Genomic DNA, 14,151 nt, shown 5'->3' with positions numbered 1-14,151 from the left:
GTCATTCTTTTCCCATCCGTTCCCGCTTAATGTTAGGATAGAAATATTGATACTTCGATTCTTAGTATGGGTAGTGGTATTCATGTCGTGATATCATAGAAATCCAGTAACGGCTTAAAATAAAGTGAGTACTGAGCTTTGCCCATTTTAGATGTTTAAAAATGCTCTTTCAACCTAACATATTTTGGTCGATGAGAAAACATTTTTCTTTGTCTTTGAAGAGTAATACTCTTGTCAGAGTGGTCGTGCACGTCATTCAGTATCATGGCTGTGCCTCGCGAGCAATCGCTTCTTCTCCGGATTTGTGGTTGTGAGCGAGAACATATGATGATGAAAGTCAAGATGTATATCGTGCATTAGGATCATTACAGGCACCTTGAATGGAATTTTCAATGGAATTATGGATTATGAAAATGGTTATTGGTAATAAATAAGTTTTTTAACAACAAAAATTAGAAGAAGTCCTTTAAATTGAACACTCAGCACGGTGGATGTAGCTTTAACCTCAAGAAAAAGTACCTGAATATTATGGGCCGTTCATAAAATATTAGGAGGTAAATTATATGCGTCCGTGGCAAAGAGTACAACTAACGGTGCTCGCGTTCAATATTAATACGACAGTACGAAGGATATAACGTTCAATGTTATTTATGACATCTCGCAAACAGGTCGTCCCACAACGTAAAGGTATAGCTCTCCCTTTGAACTTAAGAGATTAAGCGGGATTAGTTAGGTTTTGCTTATGCACAAATAAGGTTTTATTTCGTTTTTTTTTTAGAATTACAGATTAGGCTTCTTAAATTTTTAAACGCAATCTATTATTCTATTTGTATTCGGAATTTGTTGCATTATTGCTTAAAGTTGCTCGCTCCAAGATATAATGCACGCAAGTCGAATTTTATTTTTGTTGATCTATAGGAGTCGACGGCACGCTTGGAGTTAACACTAATCATACCAACATTTACTAGTACCTGTTTCTAGCGTAGCTGATATATAACGGTACAAGACAAGTATTACTCAAAATAAACAAAACAAAACAAACAAAAAAAGTATAATAACTGTGGATTAATTGGTAAGAAAAGTCATAAAGTCAAATGTGCAGAAGCAATTAGATGATACGTGCATTTTGAATTCAAAAGTTCAAAATGGGTCATTTGACCCGTTATGCATAGTGTTAAAGCACCCAAACATAACAACGAGGATGTTGTAACCGACCTTGGGATCTTAGTCGACGTCTCATTTATATTACGGCCAGCCCGTTATTCAAAGAGGAATACACCACCGCTTCTCGGTAGAAAATAGTTTATCGACTATACAACATTTGAAATTTTGATCAATTTTTTTTTAATTTCTTGAAGTTGTTCGATGTGTGGGCTTATACCACGACTCTAACTTAGACGTGAATACACTGACGATTTTTATGTGTATCAGTTTATTACGCCATTCAAGGCACAAATTCAATTAAATAAAATTGTACATGTTCTAGATATATTGGTTGACCTTACCGAACATCTTATTAATTTTATATCATCCATGAATTGGTAGGAAAGACGTTCGTGTCTAGTAATACGACTATATCGTGGTCCGAATTTTAGAACAAATACCAGTTTTTCGACGTAACGTATCTGTGATATGTTGATTATCAGCTTCCACGATCACTAAATAGTATCATTTAATGAACCCAAATAAGACTAAGAATATTATCGGGTCGTCGCGTTCCCTTACGGGGGCGCGGGACGGGCCTCGGGGCAACCCCTCTACCCGGGCTTGTGACTCTATCTGCCTATTGAGGCAAGGGTGATGCGCTGAAGGTTGGTGAGAGGCAGGCTTGATTTTTAATATAGGTGTGAACGACTTCTTTCTTCTCTCTTGATCTCCTTCTTCTTCTGTCTTCTTTCTTCGTTCTTCGGGGCGGCCGCTTCTCTCCTCCATATTTAAAAGACTAAGATTTGTTAATAAAAGTATATGCATAATTTCAAAATATATCACGCAGAGCGTTCTCAACGAACCAGTCGCTAGCGACGAAAGGCTACGCAAGTAAATTAACCCACAGACACAGCCCATTGAGTTTCTCGTCGGATCTTCTCAGTGGGTCGCGTTTCCGATCCGGTGATAGATTCTGCGAAGCACTGCTCTTGATAAGGTCAGTGTTAGCAACTTCGCCAGGTTTGAGCCCCGTGAGCTCACCTACTCGTTCGGTGACGCTGATATAGCCTCTCAAGGCTATCAGCTTAGGTAGAAAAAAAAACACGCAGAAGACATCACTAAAACTCACTTACGATTTTTATTTAAGGTTTATTCTTATTCGTTCAATTGTACGACACCTAAAAGTTTTTTTAAAAAAATTCAGTAATTCTATTCAAAATTATGATGCTTTATAAGCATTTTGATGTGTAAAGCGAATCGAAATAATTTTATCACTACTCTATTAAGACCTTTTATAATGTAAATACTCGACATATCTTTCATATTACTGAATAGTTTTGACGGGCACTACTAGAGGTTAGACGTCTGAGGTCGCTGACACTGAGATAACTATAGTATTTACGGTTGGTGTTCTTCTTTGAATGTTTTATCGCGAGATGCTGTGAACGCATAACATTGAATTGCAGATTGTCTCAACTTAAAAAAAAACTCGAGTGGAATCAGATACCTATATATTAAGATATATGTATGTATAATATTATCATCAAGTTAGAGCATTCAATTTTTAATACATATTTATAACTTTTATAAAATGGAAAAAAAAAAAACTGTAACTTGATTCAGAGGGATTAAACGAGGAAGGAGTATTGAAAACAAGTTATCTCTAAATTTCTGGTAAATCATACAGTTTTAATCACAAGTGCTTACCTGAACCGAAGGACAATTTATAACAATTTGAAAATAATACTTAATTAGAGGGAAATTAATGTGAAGGTGGGATTAGACGATGACCCTGCAAGACAGCAGGTTTAAGTAGATCCATATTAAACTTTAATTTAGAAATACAATGAAATACTCAACGAAATCTTGAATTTTATGAAGAGATAATGTCCTCGAAACGGCAGCGACCCTCTGGAAATATTCTAAGAAATTTGCGATTCAAATACGTAAAGCCGTTTAAAACGCCTAACAAATTAAAGGCGGACTCGTTAACGCAATTATTACTGATTACATTATGAAATAATACCGCACTGTAGATATGAGAAATACTCTAAACGATTCCAGTAAAAATGTTTCGGGATTATTATTATTTTTTGTTGAGGGAATAAATTTTATAAAGTTTTTGGATGATAAGCTTTTTATTTACGTTTCGTATATATTATACATGTTAAATATTTTGTTAGTCTAAATTTACGTTACAATATTTTGCGAAGGAAAAATAAATAGTGCCCATTACTTTGTTTGTTTGATTATGTTATTACAATTTTCATCGGTATTTGCTTGTGTAATATTTAAATTAACCTTCAAATATAGTTAAGTTTCATTTATGTAGTTTTTTATTACGAAAAATTTGTTAGATTATTTGCCAAGCCTTGTCGTACTGTTTTTGGTAAGCGTAAAGCTAAAATTATACGGTAGAGCGTAGGTGTCTCTCTGTCCCTATATCTGTCTGTCCCTATGTATGCTTAAATCTTTAAAACTACGCAACGGATTTTGATGCGGTTTTTTTTAAATAGATAGAGTTATTGAAGAGGAAGGTTTATATGTATAATAACGTCCATTAAACAGTGGAGAAATCAATAATAAATTACAGTTTCCGAAGCGAAGTGAGGGCGGGTCGCTAGTTAGGAATAAAAATAAACGGGTTCATCTTTCGAGATTTGATCTGTGAACATTTCTCCGTCAGTTTAAATAGAAGTCGCAGGAGACGGCGTCTTATCGGCGCGGCCGGTACCTATTTGCCGAGCCGCAGTCCCCGCCCGCACCGCCGTAACTTCCCTTGTTTGCAAACTCGGATTGGATCCGCGTTCTACTTTCCTGAGGACATCCACAATTTAGTTTTATGACTTTAAAATGTAAGCGCTGCCGTCCTAAACGAGTGCATGACTTTTAATCTTCGTTCTGACTCTTCAACGTAAATTGCTTTGTTTCGTGCAACAATAAATTTGGTTTTTAAATTTTATACTCTTCTTATTCTTTTTCTCCACCTTATCCCATTAGGTGGGATCGGCACAGCTAATTTTTCTCTTCCATTCTCTTCTATTAGCCGTCATCTCAACACTCACTCCTCTCTCTCTCTCTCATATCGTCATTCACACACTCCATCCATGTCTTCTTCGGACGACCTCTTCCCCCTCTACCTTGCACTACCATTTCCATACATCTCCTAGTCACATGCATCTTCTCTCTACGCATCACATGTCCATTCCACGCTTCCATTCCATTCCTCGTATATGTTACGAAATAGATTATGCCTTTCTAAGAAGCTATTGATGTATAGGATTGGCGGGCGGAACGATGTCGGCGACATCACAGTGGGAGTTCAAACTCAACAATGGTATCCAATAGCTATTTCCTCGAGCGCAAGGCGACTATATGAATGCATAAATGACTTTGACCAATTGATTTAACACCGCTTTGTGCTCCGACAGAGACCGATGCGGTGTCATGGTTTCGTTGTATTTACTTATAACATTCAAGACGACTCCGGCCTACATTCGATACGGCTTTTTTTTTCACAACGGGAATCGTATACGTAAACGAACCAAGCTACATTTATTAGGCAACTAAACCATGTGTTTAAAACTGTTTAGCTCTTTATGAGATTTATTTACGTGGGAGGACAGTCAGTGTAAACAGTGAAAACGTAAACAAACGCAGTCGTAGACATATGTTAGTGCACAAGTGCATACGCAGTGTTTACGTAAGGCAGGGCGGAGAGAAGTACGGACCGCGGGAGACGAAGCGAGGGGCCTTTGTTTGGAACATAAAATTATACGACAATAATAAATTCTTTGTTTACCAGCTAAATGCGTGAGTTGTCGACTCGACATTCTTTTGGGTAAATCAACTCTTACGTAAAAGAATACACAAAAAATAATAAACGCGTTTTGTTAAATCGTTATCTAAATGAAGCTTTAGTTCAAAAACGCCCTGTCAAAACACTCGAGTTCACAAAAGTTTAAAAGCGAAATGTCAACTCTTTTTGAGATAATTCCCATTGTCTGGCTTACCTGAAGACGGCTTTGCCCAACAATGGTTACGTTGGCAGATGTCTCTGCAAAACAAACTTTACGAACCTAAATCATAGCGGGAGATAAAAAATCCCGGATTAATTATACCTCATAGAGTTTGTATGTCGGGTCTAACAATAAATCGTCATCAATGACGTGAATCGCGGTACAAAATGTTAATGCCGCTTATTATGTCCTGACAACAATGAAGCATTGTGTGATGAATTCGGGAACCGCATGTTGACGACAAAAATTACAAATGTCGTGATGTTTCTGTGCTTTTTTTTTCTAACCGTGAAGATCCACCGTCGCGACTCACTCTTATTTAAATAAAGTATCAAGACCATTCGTAGGATATGTGGTATTTAGCTTTAGGGACTGCAAGAACATAATTAAGATACGGGAACATTAATGCAGATACTTTATTATGTTAGCTAGAGGAACATACTTGGTAGTGCCAATTCCGATTATTATTTTAGATCTGTTGTGTCCGACCACAAAAGCGCCAAGCCAACTCATATTTTCCCCCGGGTGTCGTAAAATCTACTAAGGGATTCACCGGAGAACTAGTAGTAGCTTTTTTTTTTTTATTCCTACCTAAGCTGATAGCCTTGAGAGGCTATTTCAGCGTAACCGTGGCTAGTAGGTGAGCTCACGGAGCTCAAACCTGATGACGTTGCTAACACGAACCCTAGCAAGAGCCGTGCTTCGCAGAATCTACCACCGGATCGGAAACGCGACCCACTGAGAAGATCCGGCGAGAAACTCAGTGGGCTGTGTCTGAGAGTAGTAGTAGCATTATCTGAGCACTGTATCGCCATACTGCGATAGCCAAGGCACATTTACTAGTGGCAGGGCGTAATTGTTAACCCATACGGGTAAGTGGATGGCCTTGGATGAGTAGTGGTTACAGAAGCCCTTAGACATTATATATAAAATTACGCCCCTCAGTTTTTAGGCAGCAACTTGGCTCTGCCCATTGCTGGCATCCATGAGCGACGGTAACCATTCACCATCAGGTGGGCCGTATACATGTCTACCTACAAGGGCAATAAAAAAAACCGGACCACATGACTGCCTATGCGGTTGGCATAGGCAGGACGATGATACCTACCATTGGCAAAGGTGGGTGACGACATTCATTTAAATCATTAGATTAAACAACCTTAACAAATATAATTATTATATAAAGGTTTACGTTATAAGCATAACAGAGAAGCAGCTCTTTTCAAAAAATTTATATACGGGATAACTTGTAGACGTGGAAGAACATACGTATAATGTATCTATGTATATACCGTGCATTTCGTTCCGCCTACCTGGCGACAGATAAGTTGGTTCTGGCACTTCGAAGGGGATTACGAATCGTCCTTCAGTCGTCTTTATCCTTTAAAGGAACCGATATTGTTGCTTATGCACGGCCGCTCGCCGAGACCCGACTTCTTTCTTAAGATGGATTCCGGAATATTTGATTAGGCAACATCCTTATTTGGCTTTCACGAACTATTAACATTTTCTGCGCTTCGGCGAAAGGGCTTGTTTGGAATGCATTGTGAATGACCATTTAGATCACTTCTTCTCGATTGGTTTGTAGTCTGAATATACATAATTTTATTGTGCAAGATAAGAAGAAAGAGCTTTCTTTTTTTTTTTAGGTTAGCAGCCCAATATTCTAATATGAGGCCGGCCAGCTTAGAATTCGGTATTTCCACAACCAAATATTATTAATCAAACTTCCTACCAACTATTTGTTTCGCATACAACAGAGATTTAAATCTTAATTTATAATAAAATAATAATAATAATACTTTACTTACTAGGTTGTCCAGTCAAATCACTAAGTTGAAAATCTACATAAATATTTTGTACTTTTGGCGAGGCAAAATAATTTAGAATTGTTAAGTCCCTAGTATAGTACTTATTTACAGGTATGTAAGTAAGAATATTACATTCCTGCGTAATGTTTTGGTTGCTTCATTACAGGTTGCTCGTCTTGAAGTTACGGTCATGTTATTAGTTGAATTCGAGCTCGTTTCCAGATGTCGCCCCACTTCTAATGGGTAACTATTACTCTGTACCCTCCGGGCTACGGACGAAAACATTCCAATAATACAGCATAATAATACATCTGTTCTGTATATAATCTTATATTCCTACGAATACTGGGTCGCTGCATGAAATACAAAAGGATTTATCTCGTTAATTCACGTATATTATTTACGATTCGTTTCACCTCTTTAGCGGGACCTACGATAAGATCGATTTACGATACGGCCAATACTGTCTCATATTACTATTGTCGAGAGGATAATCGTAAAATTACTTCGATGGTGGGCGTCGACAGACTATTCGAGAAATTATATCAGCTCAGCAGATGTGAACTTCAATAACATTATACACGACATTGCAGAATATAATCAAATCTTCGAAGAATGATTCTATATTGAAACTCAAACAACAGAAATTGTCTACAACTAAGTGTTATTTGAAAGGTCGCTTAATCACTCAAGGGCACGGCGACAGTTCAAACACAAATATTAATTAATGCGGCGATTCCGGCTTACCTAATTCGAGAAGTTTCCCGTATCTGAATAAACAATTAAACTAGAGAAGTGTTGAGACAGGGATCGGGCGCCGGCAAGGTTCCGAGGTGAGATCCTTCACCATTACATTTACTATATTTTAAAGACATTATAAAATGATGATATGATTTTAGGTTTTGAAAACTGATTAGCAAACTAAATGACATTTAATGTCGTCGATTAAAACTAACTAAAATAATATTCTGTGAAAATTTATTAATGATTTTTACCGAACTCAAGATGTAATTTAAATATTTTTGATAAATGGCTTGTTTTGCTCAACTTATTAATCACATTTAACTTAGAATAATACCTGTATTATAGATACACACTCAACAAAAAATTACGTATTGGTAAATTTACGTATTGGCAACAAGGATGTGACCCCAACAGGACGAAACGTGTGTCTGACGAACCATGCAAAATGATAATTAAGAGAAACCGCTCAGTCATCGTTAATGCGATAGCCGCCCATGTAAATTACATCGACAGGCAGACCCATGTTCATAACAATGCCCGCGTCGATGGATTTCATTAAATTGAACATAATGAAAATGCAAACCGTATTTAGAAATTAATAATTGATTGAATCAGGTTCTCGTTTCGATTTTATTAACGGTATCGACACATAACAGGTAGTTAGATCAATAATAAGTTAGGTTCTACAATAAGAGGCTATAAAATTTTTGAATCTATTTTTTTTGTGATATCGTGTCATAAAGATGTCATGTTCATTACATCCACACAACACGAGTACACGCAAATAAGAATGTTTTACTTAAAAAGGGACTCTGTCGACGCTTTAACGGCAGGGTCCTGAGAATAAAGAGTAATTGCTGCAAAATAACTTTTACAGTGGAAAGACTACTGTCAAGTTCTTTTATGATGAGACGTTTAATTTAAAATGTCAACACAAAAAAGCAAAGAATACGTTGCTTTTAATTTAAAATAAAATTGATGTTTCGTCTGTTATATTTTGTTTAAGTCTTTTTTTTAAATGTATAATTGAGATTAGTTGCAAAACAACGTTAATGACAATAGAGGTATGTAGTAGGAGCATCTTCTTATCTGTTCGAGTGCGTTCAGTTTAATTTAAAAGTAACAAAAATTCATTCAATCAAGAAAATTCCTTTTCCAGATTTGTAGACCCACGAAAATACATTTAATATTATAATTTTGATGATATAAAAAAAACCATAATTTTCATTACAATTGCAGAGCACCTAGGTACACTGACTTCTTGGTTGGCTTTAGTTTGTGATACTGTTGAAAAAGTTTTGTAAGCAACACATTTTCCTTAAGCGTCACATGACCGGTTTGTTTCTTTGGCATATTTTTGGTTTCATGAACGAAGTGCAGAGAGGCTGCGGGGCCGCGCGTAGTGCTTGGAGTGTCATTTCGCCAACACATTGTCTAGCGTCATTGTCTGTCGCGACTCTCTCGTTACAGCGACGTTCAACTTTTTATTTACGCCCAAGTGCACTCCGCCTCTGTCACGACAAGAGCTGAATTAAGTTTCTCAGCGTTGATATGGGATCATTCAACCCGTGGATATCGAATTACGCAGCGCACTGGGCACTTTGTTGTTCACTTGCACGTGATACTCCTATTGTGTTCGAAAGAGAATATGACATTCTCCTCTTATTGTTATATCTTTCTCGACCGTACTAATTATGTGTCCTATTTGAGAAGTGTGGCGGACGCATAAAGTACGAACAAGATGCTGAGCGAAGCTTTGTTCGGCACTTAAAATTGTTCGTCTCTTGATTTTGCTGTAAACTTTTGCTATAAGTTTGCAAACAACTGCAGAGTACAACTAGCAAATTAATTATTGAGAACTTTCTTTCCTCCATAAAAATTAGTTTAAAAAGTAAAGAGAGTTAACTGGTGGTAGAACCTCTTGTGAGTCCGCACGGGTAGGTACCACCACCCTGCCTATTTCTGCCATGAAGCAGTAATGCGTTTCGGTTGGAAGGGTGGGGCAGCCGTTGTAACTATACTGAGACCTTAGAACTTATATCTCAAAGTGGGTGGCGCATTTACGTGGTAGATGTCTATGGGCTCCAGTAACCACTTAACACCAGGTGGGCTGTGAGCTCGTCCACCCACCTAAGCAATAAAAAAAAAGAGTATGATTTAACTCAGATGAACGAATAAATGATGATGATGATGATTCATCCGACCGATTTCGGCCATGGCGACCACTTTGACTCCTATCCGTCGATTTGGCGCTCGTGCGCTCGAAGATGGCTTATATAGCCTATCTTTGCGGCAAAACTCCTTGCGCATTGAGGGCACGTAAGCACGCCGTTCTCATAATTATAGGTTATGGCAGCAGGTGGGCGGGCCTTCAACTGGTCGCGTTTGTAATCAAGGTCAGCTTTACGCTGATCCTCGAGCTCGCGTACTTTGCTGTTCACCATCCTTCTCTATTCTGGCCACTGTGCTGCCAAGCGCTCCCATTGAGAGGGCTTTATATTACATATCTTCATGTGTCGTTTCACGACATCCTCGTACCGCAGGAGCTGTCCGCCATGCTTTCGCTTGCCATCCTGCAATTCAGAGAAGAAGATGCGCTTCGCCACTCTTTCCTCCGCCATGCGTGATATATTGCTGCTATTGATCTCATCATCAAGGTCACACTTGGATGTTAAAGTGTTCCCCAGATAGCGAAATTTATCCACCTGCTTCAACACATCCTCACCAAGCTTTATGGTTAGTGTCTCGTGACCGTGACTGTCCAGGGACATCACCTCCGTCTTATTGACACTAATCTTCAGGCCGAATTTACGGCAGGCTTGGTGAAAAACGGACATCAGCTGTTGCAGGCCGTCTGGAGATTCTGCTAAGAAGCACAAGTCATCAGCATAAATGATCTCAGTGATCAATGCATACGAAACTTTGGTGCGAGCCTTAAGTCTAGCCAAATTGAAAAGGCTGCCGTCCGTACGAAAGCGGATGCGGACTCCTTGGGAAACAGTTTGTAAAACCTCTCTAACTACGACCGCAAAGTACAAGGCGAACAGAGTAGGCGCTAAGACGCATCCTTGCTTCACCCCACAGGTAACGGGGAAGAAGCCCGTCTGTTCACCATCTACAGTGACGCAGCATTGCGTGTCGTCATGCAGGAGTCTAAGAAGCGCCACAAACTTTTCCGTGCATCCGAGTTTCCGTAACACCAACCATAAGGCTTCGCGAGGCATGCTGTCAAAAGCCTTCTCCAGGTCAACAAAACAGAGGTACAGCTGACGACCCTGTTCTCTGCTCTTTTCTTGTAGTTGACGCACAGAGAAGATCGCTTCACATGTGCCTCGATCCGGTCGGAAGCCAAACTGAGTTTCGGGCAGGATCTTTTCAGATAAGTCCTTTAGGCGGTTTAAGAGTACCCTAGCAAATACCTTTCCGGGGGCCGATAGGAGCGAAATACCGCGATAGGAGTCGCAGTCAGATCGGTCGCCTCTGTTCTTATAGAGAGCAGTTATGCGCGATACTTTAAAAGCTATCCGGAACGCGCTTTTCCTCCCACATACGAACAAACAGTTCCCAAACCAACGTGTGCAAATCCTCTCCACCGTACTTGATCAGCTCTCCTGGTATAAGGTCAGCGCCAGCCGCCCTTTTATTTTTTTTCCGTCTAATGGCAGTAACAGCCTCGTCACGCAATAGGGGCTCGTCCAGCTCAAGGGCAAGAGGGAGTTGAGGCATTAAAGCGATGCTTTGCAGATCTGCTGATTGATCCACATTCAGCAGGGCATTGAAGTGCTCTGCCCAGCGCTTTAGTACATCCTCCTTGCTTGTTAAGAGGTGCCTACTATCCAGAGACCTTAAAGGAACCTTTGCATGGTTGGATGTACCCATCAGCTTACGCACCTCGCTATAGAACTCACCGAGCTGGTTTGTGTCAGTGAGCCATTGCATATGAATAGCTTTGTCCTGCCACCACTTGTCTTTTATTTGTCGAGACAGCTTGCGCAATTCGAGGTCACTAGCTTTGACCGCCGCAACGCTTCCTTTACGCCTTCTGTGCTGTCGCAAGAGATCACGGTGTTTGTCGAATGCCGCCCGCAAAACTACATCATTTCCATCAAACCAGTCTTCATTGCGACGGCATTTCCTACCCAGTGCAATTGAAGCGGTATCCATGATATGAGATGATAAAGCTCCCCAGTCAGCATCAACATCACCTGTCTCATTAACTGGCAACAGGTTCTTAGACAAAATTTCAGCATAGTTCTTCCTCACCTCAGGATCTCTTAGCTTCTCTATGTCCAAAGACGCAAGCTTTTTCTTAGGAGATCTACGCGGGCGGCGAAGGCGGAGTCGTAGCTTAGTGACAATAAGTCGGTGGTCAGACCAGCAGTGCGCACCACGCATAACGCGGGTGATCTGCACTTGGCTGAAATCTCTTTGCCTTACGATAGCATAGTCGATCAAATGCCAGTGCTTGGATCTTGGGTGCATCCATGTTGTCTTGTACTTAGCGGCAAGTCTAAACATAGTGTTCGTAATTGCTAGACCGTATTGAGCACAAAGACTGAGCAGCAACTGACCATTGCTGTTCATGTTGCCGACTCCATGTCTACCCAGAACTCCAGGCCAAGCCTCATAGTCCCGACCAACCCTGGCATTGAAGTCGCCAAGCAATAGTACCTGCTCTCCGGCGTTTATGCTGTCAAGGCAAAGAGTCACTTCCCCATAGAATTTGTCCTTAATGTCATCAGACTTGTCAAGCGTTGGAGCATAGACACTGATGACATTAAAGTAATTGTCTTTGTTCAGGTGAACGCGCAGTGTGGTAACGCGGTCCGAGATATGTACAGGGTACTCCTCTAATCGCTTTACTAAGTGATTCTTGATGGCAAATCCTACACCTGAATGTCGCGTTTCAGAGGAAGCGGTACCTTTCCAAAAGAAAGTATAACCAGCACCTACTTCCACCAGCTCTCCTTCATCGGCAAGATGTGTTTCGCTGAGAGCAGCCACATCTACGTTGTAGCGATGAAGTTCCCGAGCTACTATGGCGGTCTTGCGTTCAGGGCAGGCGTTGCCATCTCGATCAAGAAGCGTTCTCACGTTCCACGCGCCAAATGTCATGATAGATGTTTTTATAATACTTCTTTTGCAACGTCGACCACGATTTGACTGATGCAGTGGCAGCCGCGGTTACTACCACTTATCAAATGGGACGAGCAATTTTTAGGGCACCTTTTCTAGCCCCCTCCCCGGCTGAGCGGGGAAAGCAGTGCCTCCCTAAACAGGGCTGCTTTGTCATCTCGGGTGCTGCCAAACCCACGCTGTCGCCCCAAACTCGCAGCGCAAGAACGACCACGGTGTGTACTCACACCCCCGAGACCGCCTATGTGCAGGTATCGGACAAAGCCTAGCTTACATCAGGCTAGACCTCTCTACTTCTACCCATCGCCACAGGACTTTTGCTTATTCGGAGTCCATTAACGGAAGCGGTCAGATACGCAGGATATATTTAGGTGCGCAAACGTTTGCGCTCACGCAGGCGCACACCCTCGTCCTATCCCTTCTTGGATCAGTGGAACGGGAAACCGCTACGACTGAAGAAGGGGTTGGATGTTGTGTCTGGCCGACGGTGACTACATGCCCTCCACCATCGCCCTAGGCCATCCACCTTGCCTTGCTGACCTGCCGAGTCCGCCAAGTCACGTTGCATATCTGCGTTGTGTTGCCTTCCTCGCCAAGTCAGACTTTGTGTGTTAGGCGGGAGGGAGCCGCGTGTAGGGATGGGTATTAAAGAGATGAGGAGAAGAGGGAGTTAGGAGTAGGAAGGACAGGATACTGTAGCCACGGAAGAGTAGGTTGAATAGAATTCATAGAATGAACAGTGAGAGTAGGTAAAACGTGGATGTGATAAAATGTGGATTTCCCATATTATCATTTAGGTTCTAGAGATTTAAGAGTGTAAAATTTCAATACGGACATTGCCCGTGAATAGTGGACTTATTACGCGACCGGCAGCGGAAATTGAATCTGGAGCAACGCACTTTCCGGTTGGCGCCGAGTTTCCGACTTGCTTGCTCCCCAGCCACCCCTCATGTTAGCATTTGTTAGCATTTACCTTTTATTGCGAATTCAAGTGTTTGTATACGTTGATTGTTTAGTGTTTATTGAATTTCTTCTTCTTAATATTTCAATCGGATTTGAAGTTTTTATAACAATTTCTATATATAGCTTTCACGCAGCTTGTTCGCATTTCTCTTGATAAATTTAAACACATAACTATGAAGTAATTATCTGTTTCGTAATTGTAATAAATTTTAGTTGAATAAGTAGCCATTAAATGTTTTGTGGATCTCATATAGGCTCACACGGTCCCCTAAAAGAGTTGCTCAATCCATATATATTATATTTAATACGAACCTATATTAAGCCTGAATTTG

This window comes from Bombyx mori, chromosome 13 (genome assembly GCF_030269925.1).
Source record: "Bombyx mori chromosome 13, ASM3026992v2".
NCBI lineage: Eukaryota > Metazoa > Arthropoda > Insecta > Lepidoptera > Bombycidae > Bombyx > Bombyx mori.
This window is presented reverse-complemented; position numbering follows the sequence as displayed.